This window comes from Suricata suricatta, chromosome 1, assembly GCF_006229205.1.
Source record: "Suricata suricatta isolate VVHF042 chromosome 1, meerkat_22Aug2017_6uvM2_HiC, whole genome shotgun sequence".
In the NCBI taxonomy this organism is placed as follows: domain Eukaryota; kingdom Metazoa; phylum Chordata; class Mammalia; order Carnivora; family Herpestidae; genus Suricata; species Suricata suricatta.
The window spans coordinates 51,357,413-51,367,886 of record NC_043700.1 but is presented as its reverse complement, the minus strand read 5'-3'; the positions used below and the strand labels follow the sequence as shown (position 1 = coordinate 51,367,886).

The 10,474-nt window shown below is 36.9% G+C and overlaps 1 long non-coding RNA gene across 1 annotated transcript in view; it reads left to right on the top strand.

The window, feature by feature from the left end:
- The first annotated feature begins 446 nt into the window (after positions 1-446).
- The window catches only part of LOC115299078, a 35,590-nt gene continuing 25,562 nt past the window's right edge, over positions 447-10,474 (top strand). The window contains exons 1-2 of the long non-coding RNA XR_003911982.1: positions 447-529; positions 3,988-4,033. This is a non-coding gene — a long non-coding RNA (uncharacterized LOC115299078). The remainder of the gene's footprint in view (positions 530-3,987; positions 4,034-10,474) is intronic.

Genomic DNA, 10,474 nt, shown 5'->3' with positions numbered 1-10,474 from the left:
ATCTTCTTTCAGTTTTCTACTGTTGATAGGCTGAAATATTTAGTTTTCCAGAACATGCCATTCTCTTTTTCTCTTCTATATCTTTGCAGCTGCTTTCCCTTATGATTGTCCAGGGAGCTTCTGTAACCATTTGTTACTTGGCTAAAATTTACCTCCTTCATGAAATATTCTGCTTAGGCATGTTTAGGCATAATACATGTTTCCGCTTTTGTGATCCCATTGAACTCTGTCAACATCTCAGTTGTGGTACTTACACCCTGGTGTATTGTTTGGGTACATTTCTCCCTCCTGCACCATGAGAGCTATGCGACAGCAGGCCCTGTGTCACTTCAACTTTGTGTGAAATTTACTAAATGTTTGTGAAATCAACACAGGAAATGAGGCACTCATATTTCCCATTTTTCAGTCTCGTTGTGGAGCTGAGTGGACACATTTCTCACAATATTGCCTGGAGGACATTTTTGAGGAAAGAAGTATATTTCTCCAAATTGTTTTTTGAAATGTATCATCATATATTCATTTCAAAATAGTAAGTATTGAACTGCTTTCTATTCATTCTATGCTTATTTATGTTCCATTTATTGTTCCAGAGCAAGGAGATCATGTTTCTTGTATTTGACTTGCTTCACATACACAGCAAGTTGTGGGCACATGGATTCACTTAAATTATTTCACAATACGATGACTCTATTTTCAGTCCTTCAAAAATAAAAGCTATTACAATTACGAAGTGTATTTATTTCTCTGATGTGGATGTAGAAGGCTTTACAATACACTGTGCCGAGGTGGGTACACTTACGAAGGCTCAAGAAAACAAACTGCCTTTTTGGTTTTCTCTGTGCTCACCTGCCAAGAAACATTCTGAGCAGAAGTTTAGACTTTAGGAGATTAGATTTATGGAAATGAGGAATACGTTCCCATGCAGAGTGTTTGGTTAAAAGGTTTTATGCTTACACTTAGTGAATTTTAAGCTTATTTAAAGTTAATCACTAAGTTCTTCCCAGAACCTCAACTGAACCCAATCTTTGGAGTAAAAAGTAAGCAAAAAAAAAAAAAAAAGTTTAACTTTTAAGAAAGAGGTTAATTTCAAAAATAAATGATTAAGGATTTTGACTTTATGCTTGCATATTATTTTTTTAACAAAAGCATATATTTGGTCCTTTCCATAATTTAGACAGAAGCTTTTCATAGTCTGATATCTTTTTGACAAATTAGAAGGGCCAGCATTTTTATAAAGGCATGGACCCTGTCAAAACACTTCTAAGTTTTTATTTTTTCCCCAGATAAGAATAACAATATCCATAAATCATACTTAAATTAACATTCTTATCGGAAATTGCCTCGAAATGCGTGGAAATATGGCAGAAGTTTTTCTCAAGGCATACAACATTTTACTCTCAAAGTTTGGGTGAAATCTGAAATCAGTGTGAGCCTTGACAGAAATGAAAGAGAAGGGTGGGGGGAGGGGAGAAGAAGAGGTGAAAGGGGAGGAAGAGGGAGAGGAAGAAATCTTACATTAAGAAGAGGTCAAAAGCACTTTGCCAAAATGTGATTTTGCATTTTATTCAATCATATTTTATCAAAATCTGCTTTCCTAGTTTTTATTGTGATTCCTGGTGCTATCTGTGAATCACTGAAATAACCACAGGAACACATCCTAAGGATTATGATACAAGTAACACAATTCCATTTCCAGCTTTCAGAATTACATGTTGGCAGTTTGACAGCTTTTTTAGGTAAAGAGCAAGTGAAAAACAATTCTACAGAACTATTGTTTCTTTCAAAAACACGATTCAAACTTGCACAGAACCACTGGAATTGCCATTCACACTAAGGAAATGCAACTTTGTAATAAGAAATTTGGCATTGGTGTTAAAATTATTGGTGTGTGGAGAAATTATTTTTCCTTATATGTTTCCTGAAGTAATGGGTTAAATACTATGAGACACTGTGGGCATGTCACAAGCTGACTCAGTGACTCATGGGTTGGCAGTTGCCAAGTATATAGAGCTACTGTATCTAAAGGGAATGGGTAGCTAGCTACTTTCGTGACAGTTCAATATGAAAATTAGATTTAAAGAATTTCAAAATGAAGAATATTTGCAAAGACTTGATTTCTGCATCTTTTAATTTTGTTACAAGATTTTTTATTAAAAGAGAATAAAAACCTAAACTTCAAAATCAAGTTTTGCAACATGTGGGTTTTCATTTGCCTTGCAAAGTTAATTCCCTTGATCTTTTTCTGGATTTTTTATATTTTAGATTCCTCTGGATATTAAAGGTATATTTAAAAAAATTTTTTTCAACAAAGGAATGCCTGTTTTCAGGATATATTCTAACGTAGATAATAGAGTTGGATATTAAGCACACTATCCTCACTATTCAAGACCTCACCTCAGTCTAGAAAAATGTATTTAACAATTGTTAGTTATAAATAATTTCTCTTGAGGATTTTGGAAAAATAAAACTCACCAGAGTTGTTAATTGTACTAGAAATTTCATGTGCTACCTTGGGCTTACTAGAAAGTATACTGGCTTTTCTAAAGTTGCACAAAACAAAATCTATGTACAGAAATATGTTGCATTTCTATCCACCAATAATGAAGGAGCAGAAAGAGAAATCAAAGAATCAATTCCATTTATAATTGCACCAAAGACCATGGGATAGCTAGGAATAAACCTAACCAAAGAGGTAAAAGATCTATGCTCTAAAAACATAAAAAAATGATGAAAGAAATAGAAGATGACAGAAAGAAGTGGGAAAACATTTCATGCTCATGTATCGAAAGAACAGATATTGTTAAAATGTCTATACTACCCAAAGCATTCTAGTATATGTGCTGCCGAAGTGAGCACAAAAGGATTCTACACATTTAATGAAATCCCTGTCAAAATACCTCTACCATTTTTCACAGAGCTAGAACAAACAATCCTAAAATTTGTAGGGAACCTCAAAAGATCTTGACTAGCCAAAGCAATCAAAAAAGCAAAGCAAAGCTGGAGGCATAAGAATTCTGGACTTCAAATTATATTACAAAGTTGTAGTCATCGAGACAGTGTGGTACTGGCACAAAAATAAACACATATTCTGAAACAGAATAGAAAACCCAGAAATGAACCAACAACTACACAATCAACTAGTCTTCTACAAACCACGAAAAAGAATAGCCCATGGAAAAAAGACAGTCTCTTCAACAAATGATGCTGGGTAAATTGGACAGAAACATGCAAAAGAATGAAACTGGACCACATTCATATGCCATACACAAAAATAACTTCAAAATGGTTGAAAGACCTAAATATCAAACAGAAAACCATCAATTTCCTCCAGGAGAAAATGAGCAGTAACCTCTTGGACATTGGCCGTAGTGTCTTCTTACTAGGTAAGTCTCCTGAGGCAAGGAAAACAAAAGCAAAAGGAAGTATTGGAATCTCATCAAGATGAAAAGCTTCTGCACAACAAAGGAAACAACAAAATTAAAAGGCAGACTATGGAAGGGGGGAAGATATTTGCAAATGACCTATCTGATAAAGTACTAGTATCCAAAATCTATAAAGAATTTATCAAATTCAATACCACAAAAAGCAAATAATCCAGTTAAAACATGTGCAGAAGACATGAATAGACATTTCTCCAAAGAAGGCATACAGATGTCTAACAGACACATGAAAAGATGATTAATATCACTCATCATCAGGGAAATACGAATCAAAACTACAATGAGCTATTATTTCACACCAATCGGAATGGCTAAAATTAACAACACAGGAAACAACAGGTTGTAAGAATGTGGAGAAAGAGGAAACAACAGGTTGTAAGGATGTGGAGAAAGGGGAACCCTCTTGCACTGTTGGTGGAAATATCCTCTCTTACCTCTTTTGCACATGTTTTTTTTTTTTTTAGAATGTCTTTGCTCTCTGTAAATGATGCAGAAAGAATTCAAAAGTTGGTTGTGCTGAAACTTTTTCTTATTTTTCTACTTACAGATAATTTGCAGGTTTTAGGATTGTCTGTCTTCGAGTTTTGATGAAGGTATGAGTTTTGTATGGTTTTTCTCATTATTTTGGGTGTTTGGAGAGGTTTGGATTAGGCAGATGCCATTCCCTCAACTGCCCAATACTCTTAGTCTCAGTACAAAGACTTTTAAAAGCTGGCATTGAAGTTCCTTTAACCAAGAGGAATTGTCTTTATTTGTAAAATAAATAAAACTTAAGAAGCTACTTTTTGGTATAACATGAAAACCCAATGACATGGGTAATACGAAAAGAAAAAGGAAGAAGAACAAATATTCTCTGTAAGGGTGACAAACAGATGCTAGGAACACAACGTGGAGAGTAGAAGAGATGAGGAAGGTACAGAAATCTGATCACACAATATGGCAGACATCTACTAGGAAATGGGCCATAAGAAATTATTGAAGGCAAGTAATAAAAATATAAAGATTAAGAATGGCAACATGAAACATAAACATTTTTGAAGCCATGTAAATAACTTTCTCTGGTCATTCCAAATCATAAATTAACATGTAACGTGCAAAGGCTGTGGGCAGGCAGATTGTTAGGCTATTCAAAAGAAAGATGTTGTCTCTTGTGTCTCAGTTTGGTATAGGGCAGGGGACGTGAGAGTCATTGTAGGGGATCTGATGCCAGTGGCATTAGCAGTCCAGAAGGACAAGTTGACAGAGCCACTAACCATGAAGATATGAACACTAGGAAATTCTCAGAAATCTTGGGAATTTCCCATAGAATATGGCATTGAGTGCTTGAATCAATATTTTCTGACTTTCAGGGGCTCCTAGGTGACTCAGTCAGTTATGCATCTGACTTTGGAAAAGGTCATGGATCTCATGGTTTGTGGGTTCAAGCCCCATGTCAGGCTCTGTGCTGACAGCTCAGAGCCTGGAGCCTGCTTTGGATTCTGTGTCTCCTTTTCTTTCTCCACCCCCTGCCCCTGTTCACATTCCATCTCTCTGTCTCTCAAAAATAAATAAGCATCAAAGATCTCAGAAAAAAAAAAGAATTAGGTAGAAGCTGTGAAGCAGGCTGAGTCAGCCACAGATTTATTTGATGGACTGAGGTTATATTAGGAAGGGGACACAAGGACATGTGTAAGTGTAGGTCACACACTGGACCTGTTGTTCTTGATGTTATATTCATTCTTGATATAATGACTCCATTGATGATTATCCACTTCAGAAAGGACAGGAACTGGCAAGAGTGATCTGATTCAAAAGTCATTTACTGTAATCAGTCTACCACAGAGAGCTTGCTTTAGGCCAGTCATGAAAAAAAAAATAAAAGGATGGGTGATGCATTTCAGTTCTGTCTTTTCTATTATTTTATGTCTATAGTATTCAAGAAATTGATTAAGCCTCTAACTTCAGGTCATGATCCTGCAATGAATCCAGAATCTCTGAGAAGGGGCACTCATATTGATGCATTTAAATCCACACTTATTTTTTTATTTTTATTTTTTTAATGTTTATTTTTGAGAGAGAGAGAGAGAGAGAGAGAGAGAGAGAGAGAGAGAAGTAGAGTGTGAGTAGGGGAGGGGCAGAGAGAGAGGGAGACACAAAATCTGAAGCAGGTTTCAGGCTCTGAGCTGTCAGCATAGAGCCCGACTCAGGACTCGAACTCATGAACCACAGGATCATGACCTGATCTGAAGTTGGATGCTTAACAGATAGAGCCCCCCAGGTGCCCCTAAATTCGCATTTAATTTCATCTTTCTTTTATCAGCATTCTCAGAATCAACTTTGTCACCAGTTTCCAATATTTATGAAATCTTAACAAAAGTCCTGTGATATTTTTGGTGTATTAAAGTCCTCTTCCAAGTTTGTTCTATAATTGACATTGTGGAGTGTTCCTTTATATATTCAATACGTATCTACAAAATGTCAACCCCATGCCGGGCATTAATCTCAGAACAGGAAATATGATAAGGAACGGAGCAGAACACAAATCCCTGTCTTCATGGAACTCTCACTGTAGCATGGGAGAGATAAAATAAACAAGATAAACAAGTAAATATGTATCACATTTCGTTTGATGGCTCTAAGTGAGAATGATGGATGGAAGGAACATGTGGGGAATATATGCATGACATTTTAAATAGGATGGCGACCAGGAAAGCTCACATTGACAGAATGTAAATTTTGAGTAAAAAAGGAAGTCATGAGACAGTTAGCTCTGCATGTATCTGAGAGGGGATGTCAAGTGTGAAAACCCTGGAGGGGAGTACCCCTGATAAATTAGGGGAGCATTAAATAGGCCAATAGGCTTGAAGCACAAAGAATAAGAGGGAAGTATTAAGACATGAAATCAGAAAGGTAATGGGCACTAGATCATGTAGGGCCTGTGGGTACTAGCAAAGGTCTTGGCTTATATTCTGAATGAAATTGAAAACCATAAAATAGAATTTGAACAGAGGAGTGACATGATCTGATTTACTTGTATCAGGGTCGTTACAGTTGTCCTTGTAAAATTAATGCGTGTTTTGGGGGCAAGGGGACAGGGAGGCAAAGTTCATTAAGTGAAGGACTATGGAGACCATTGGGAGGTTATTGCAATAATTCAGAAGAGATTATGGTGGCATGGACCAGTGTGGCAGCAGTGTGCATGGTTAGAGGTGTCAGATTATAGAAATACATTGAAGATGGACTAAACTGGAATTCATATGTGGGATGTAGTAGAAAGAGAGGAGTAAAGATGACTTCAGGGGTTTTGGCTGAGCAGCTGAAAAATTGATGGATTCCTTTACTGAAATAGGAGAGATTGTATATGAGGATCTAGTTTAGTAGGAATTTTCAGGAATTCAGATTCGGACATGTTAGGTTTGCAATGCCTACTGGACATTTTAAAGGAAACAGTCGGAAATTAGGTTTGCGTTTGACTATTAGGCTTTGTGATTGAGCGTGGCAATAAATGTGATAGATAGCGTTGAGCGAGAAAAGAGACAGACCTGAAATAACACAGAAGCATTTATTTAAGGGCTCATTATTGCAATATGGGGAGCTCAGATCTGTGTGGCGACCTAAATTATGTCCCCCTGGGAACAAAAGTCAGAGCTTGTTAAAGACAAAAGAGAAAGCTTGTATACATTGTTTACAAATAATTTTGATTGGTGGTGGTGGTGGCAGAAAACTAACCTTGGCTAAAATAATCGGTTGCTAAGGCTCTCACGAAGCAAAAGTCACTTATTGTAGCAAATTTCAGCTGTTCATGCAGAGTCCTTGGAATAGTTGCTGTTAGGTACAGTTAAAAACTTCACAGTTCCAGCGGGTGAGCCTATGCCTAAGGCTCATCTCCTTAATGGCCTCCCAGCTCCATTTTAAGACCCCTTGATATAGCTGACTCCGTTGTTTTTTCTTTAATGTTTATTTTTAAGAGAACACAAGCCGGGGAGGAGCAGAAAGAGCTGGAAAAAGTATCTGAAGAGGGCTCTGCACTGAAAGCACTGAGCCTGATGTGGAGCTTGAGATCACAAACCAGGAGATCATGACCCAAGCCAAAGTAGGATGTTCAACCTACTGAGCCAACCAGGTGCACCTGACTCCTTCTTATTTCACCTTTCATGACAGAAAAGGGAAAAGGACTAGAGAGTGCTGTGGGACACAATATTTAAGGCAGAGAACTAAAATTGTGTCATGGTATGCTGAAAATCAAGAGAATGTTTTGGCTGACTTTAGCTGCACAATTTAGTGGGGGACAAAGTGGGATTATCATGAGAAGTGGCTCTTTCTTGCAGGATGACTACTCCAGATCAAAAGGCAGCAGTGTTTTCAAGCAAGGGAAGGACATCTTTATAACACAAAGGTCTAAAGTCTACTAATCCCATGATCAAGAGAGCTTCATCGAGTCTTTGCAATTTCAGGGTACTCACAGACCTTGAAATCCTCCCACATCTCTCCATTTTAGTTCTCTAGCACTCATGTAATTTTGACTAGTGTGCTGTTTACTTATTATGTACAGTTAAGAATATGGGTTGTGAAATGAGACCGATTGTTCTAACACTGGCTCCACTATTACCAGCAATTTGACCTATGGTGATTTACTTTCCCTCTGTGTGCCTTGGTTTCCTAATCTGTGAAATAGAGAAGACAAAAATACTGATTTAAAAGGATTCTTCTGCATATTAAATATAATAAAATTATACCACTTAGAACTGTGCCTTGAGCATAGCATTTAAAAATTTTTTATTATGTTTATTAATTATTGAGACAGACAGAAACAGAGCATGAGTGAGGGATAGGCAGAGAAAGAGAGGGAGACAGAATCTGAAGCAGGCTCCAGGCTCTGAGCTGTCAGCACAGAACCTGACGTGGGGGTCAAACCCACAGACTGTGAGATCACGACCAGAGCCAAAGTTGGACGCTTAACCGACTGAGCATAGCATTTTCTAAGTGTTAGTTATGACTATCATTATGAGTCTTGGTAAGGCTGAGAATTCAACTGATACTACAATTTGACAACAGAATAAATCTCTGGCCACATTCAGTCCTGCAGCTGCCTATGTTAAGGAATCATTTTATTTTTTAAAATTTTTAAATGTTTTTATGTTTATTATTTATTTTTGAGATACAGAGAGAGAAAGCGCGAGCAGGGGAGGGTCAGAGAGAGAGACACACACACAGAATCCGAAACAGACTCCAGGCTCTGAGCTAGCTGTCAGCACAGAGCCCGACAGGGGCTCGAACCCACGAACTGTGAGATCATGACCTGAGCTGAAGCCAGACGCTTAACCGACTGAGCCATCCAGGCGCCCATAAGGAATCATTTTAAATGGTTTAAGAAAGTCCCTGTGTCTCTAAATGTCTTTGAGGTGCGCCAGTAATCTGAGTTTTTAACTTTTTAATGAGTTAATTTTTCTGTTTCAGTTCTATTTCATGATGAAATAAGGTCATCGTTTTTAATATATTAGAAGTAATATAATTTATTGTAAAAAAAAAAGTTCCCACTACACATATGTATAAGTAAGAAAGTTAAAATAAAATGAAAGCTCTTTACCCTGAGGTAACATTACCATTTTGGGGCATATTCTTTCATGCATCTCCATATACATCCATGAAGTTCTATGAACCTGCTTCTCTCCAGGAGACCTAAGGACTTGATGCTACAAGACTCTCAACTTCAAGTTTCAAAGTTCCAGTACAAGAGGAACTAAGTCATATGCTTATTTTTTCCACCAATATCTTCAAAGAGCAGGGGGGCCTGCGTGGCATAGGTCATGATCTCAGTTTGTGAGTTCAAGCCCCGCTTTGGGCTCTGTGCTGACTGCTCATAGCCTGGAGCCTGCTTCAGATTCTGTTTCCCTCTTTCTTAATAAGTATTAACAAAATTAAAAACAAAAAAGATATATCTTTAAAGAGCAGAAGCCATGTGTGTAACCTGTGACTTCTGAATCTGCTCTGACTAGAAAAAGTAAATGGTGGATGGCTTGATTTGAGAAATATAGGCTGCATACTCACATTCATTTCTCTCTTTCAGAATCCCTATTCTCTTTCATAAAGTGTCTAGTGACAATGGGTTAACTGTTCTCACACTTCTGTCTTTGTATATTTCATGTTTTCATGCATTCTATGGGATGGGTAATATGATTTCCCAAGGCCTTACCCCAGAAGGTCCCAGACCATTGACCATACAAATTTTCCTCCTTGTAATGGCTGTTTATTCATCACTTCTGGTAATAATATTTCTTGAAAAGTTTACTTCTTTGTGAATGATTTCTTTTTCAGTATAATAATAACTACTCCCCCTACCCAATGTACTAATGATATATGCTATTAGAAGTGATATTTCTACATTATGTTTTCAAAGACATACTCATCAATAGACTTGACACAGCAGTTTAGAGTCTGGGAATGTATGTAGAACAATGGATGAATTCAAAATTTTTCTTTGTATACACATCAAGTGAAGGGCGTTGACTAGTCTCTTCTGTGCATGCAACACTTTTGTATTTTAAAATAAGCTCATGTACAAACATTTTTGGCTCTAAAAATGGTGTCCATGTCATAGCATTATATTTTATTAGTTTTGCTTTATTTTTTATAGTTTTACTTTATATTTTTAAAAATTTCATTTAAACCCAAGTTAGTTACCATATAGTGTAATAATGGTTTAAGGAATACAATTTAATGATGCATCACTTACACATAACACCCAGTGCTCATCCCAACAAGTGCCTTCTTAATGTCCGTTGTTCATTTAGCCCATCCCTCCTCCCAAAACCTTTCCAGGAACCCTCAGTTTGTTCTCTGTATTAAAGAGTCTCTTATGGTTTGCCTCCCTCTCTGTTTTTATCTTATTTTTCCTTCCTTTTCCCTATGTTCATATGTTTTGTTTCTTAAATTCCACCTATGAGTGAAATCATATATTTATATTTCTCTGACTGGCTTATTTTGCTTAACATAATACATTCTGGCTTCATTCACATTGTTGCAAATGACAAGATTTCATTCTTATTGATTATAGT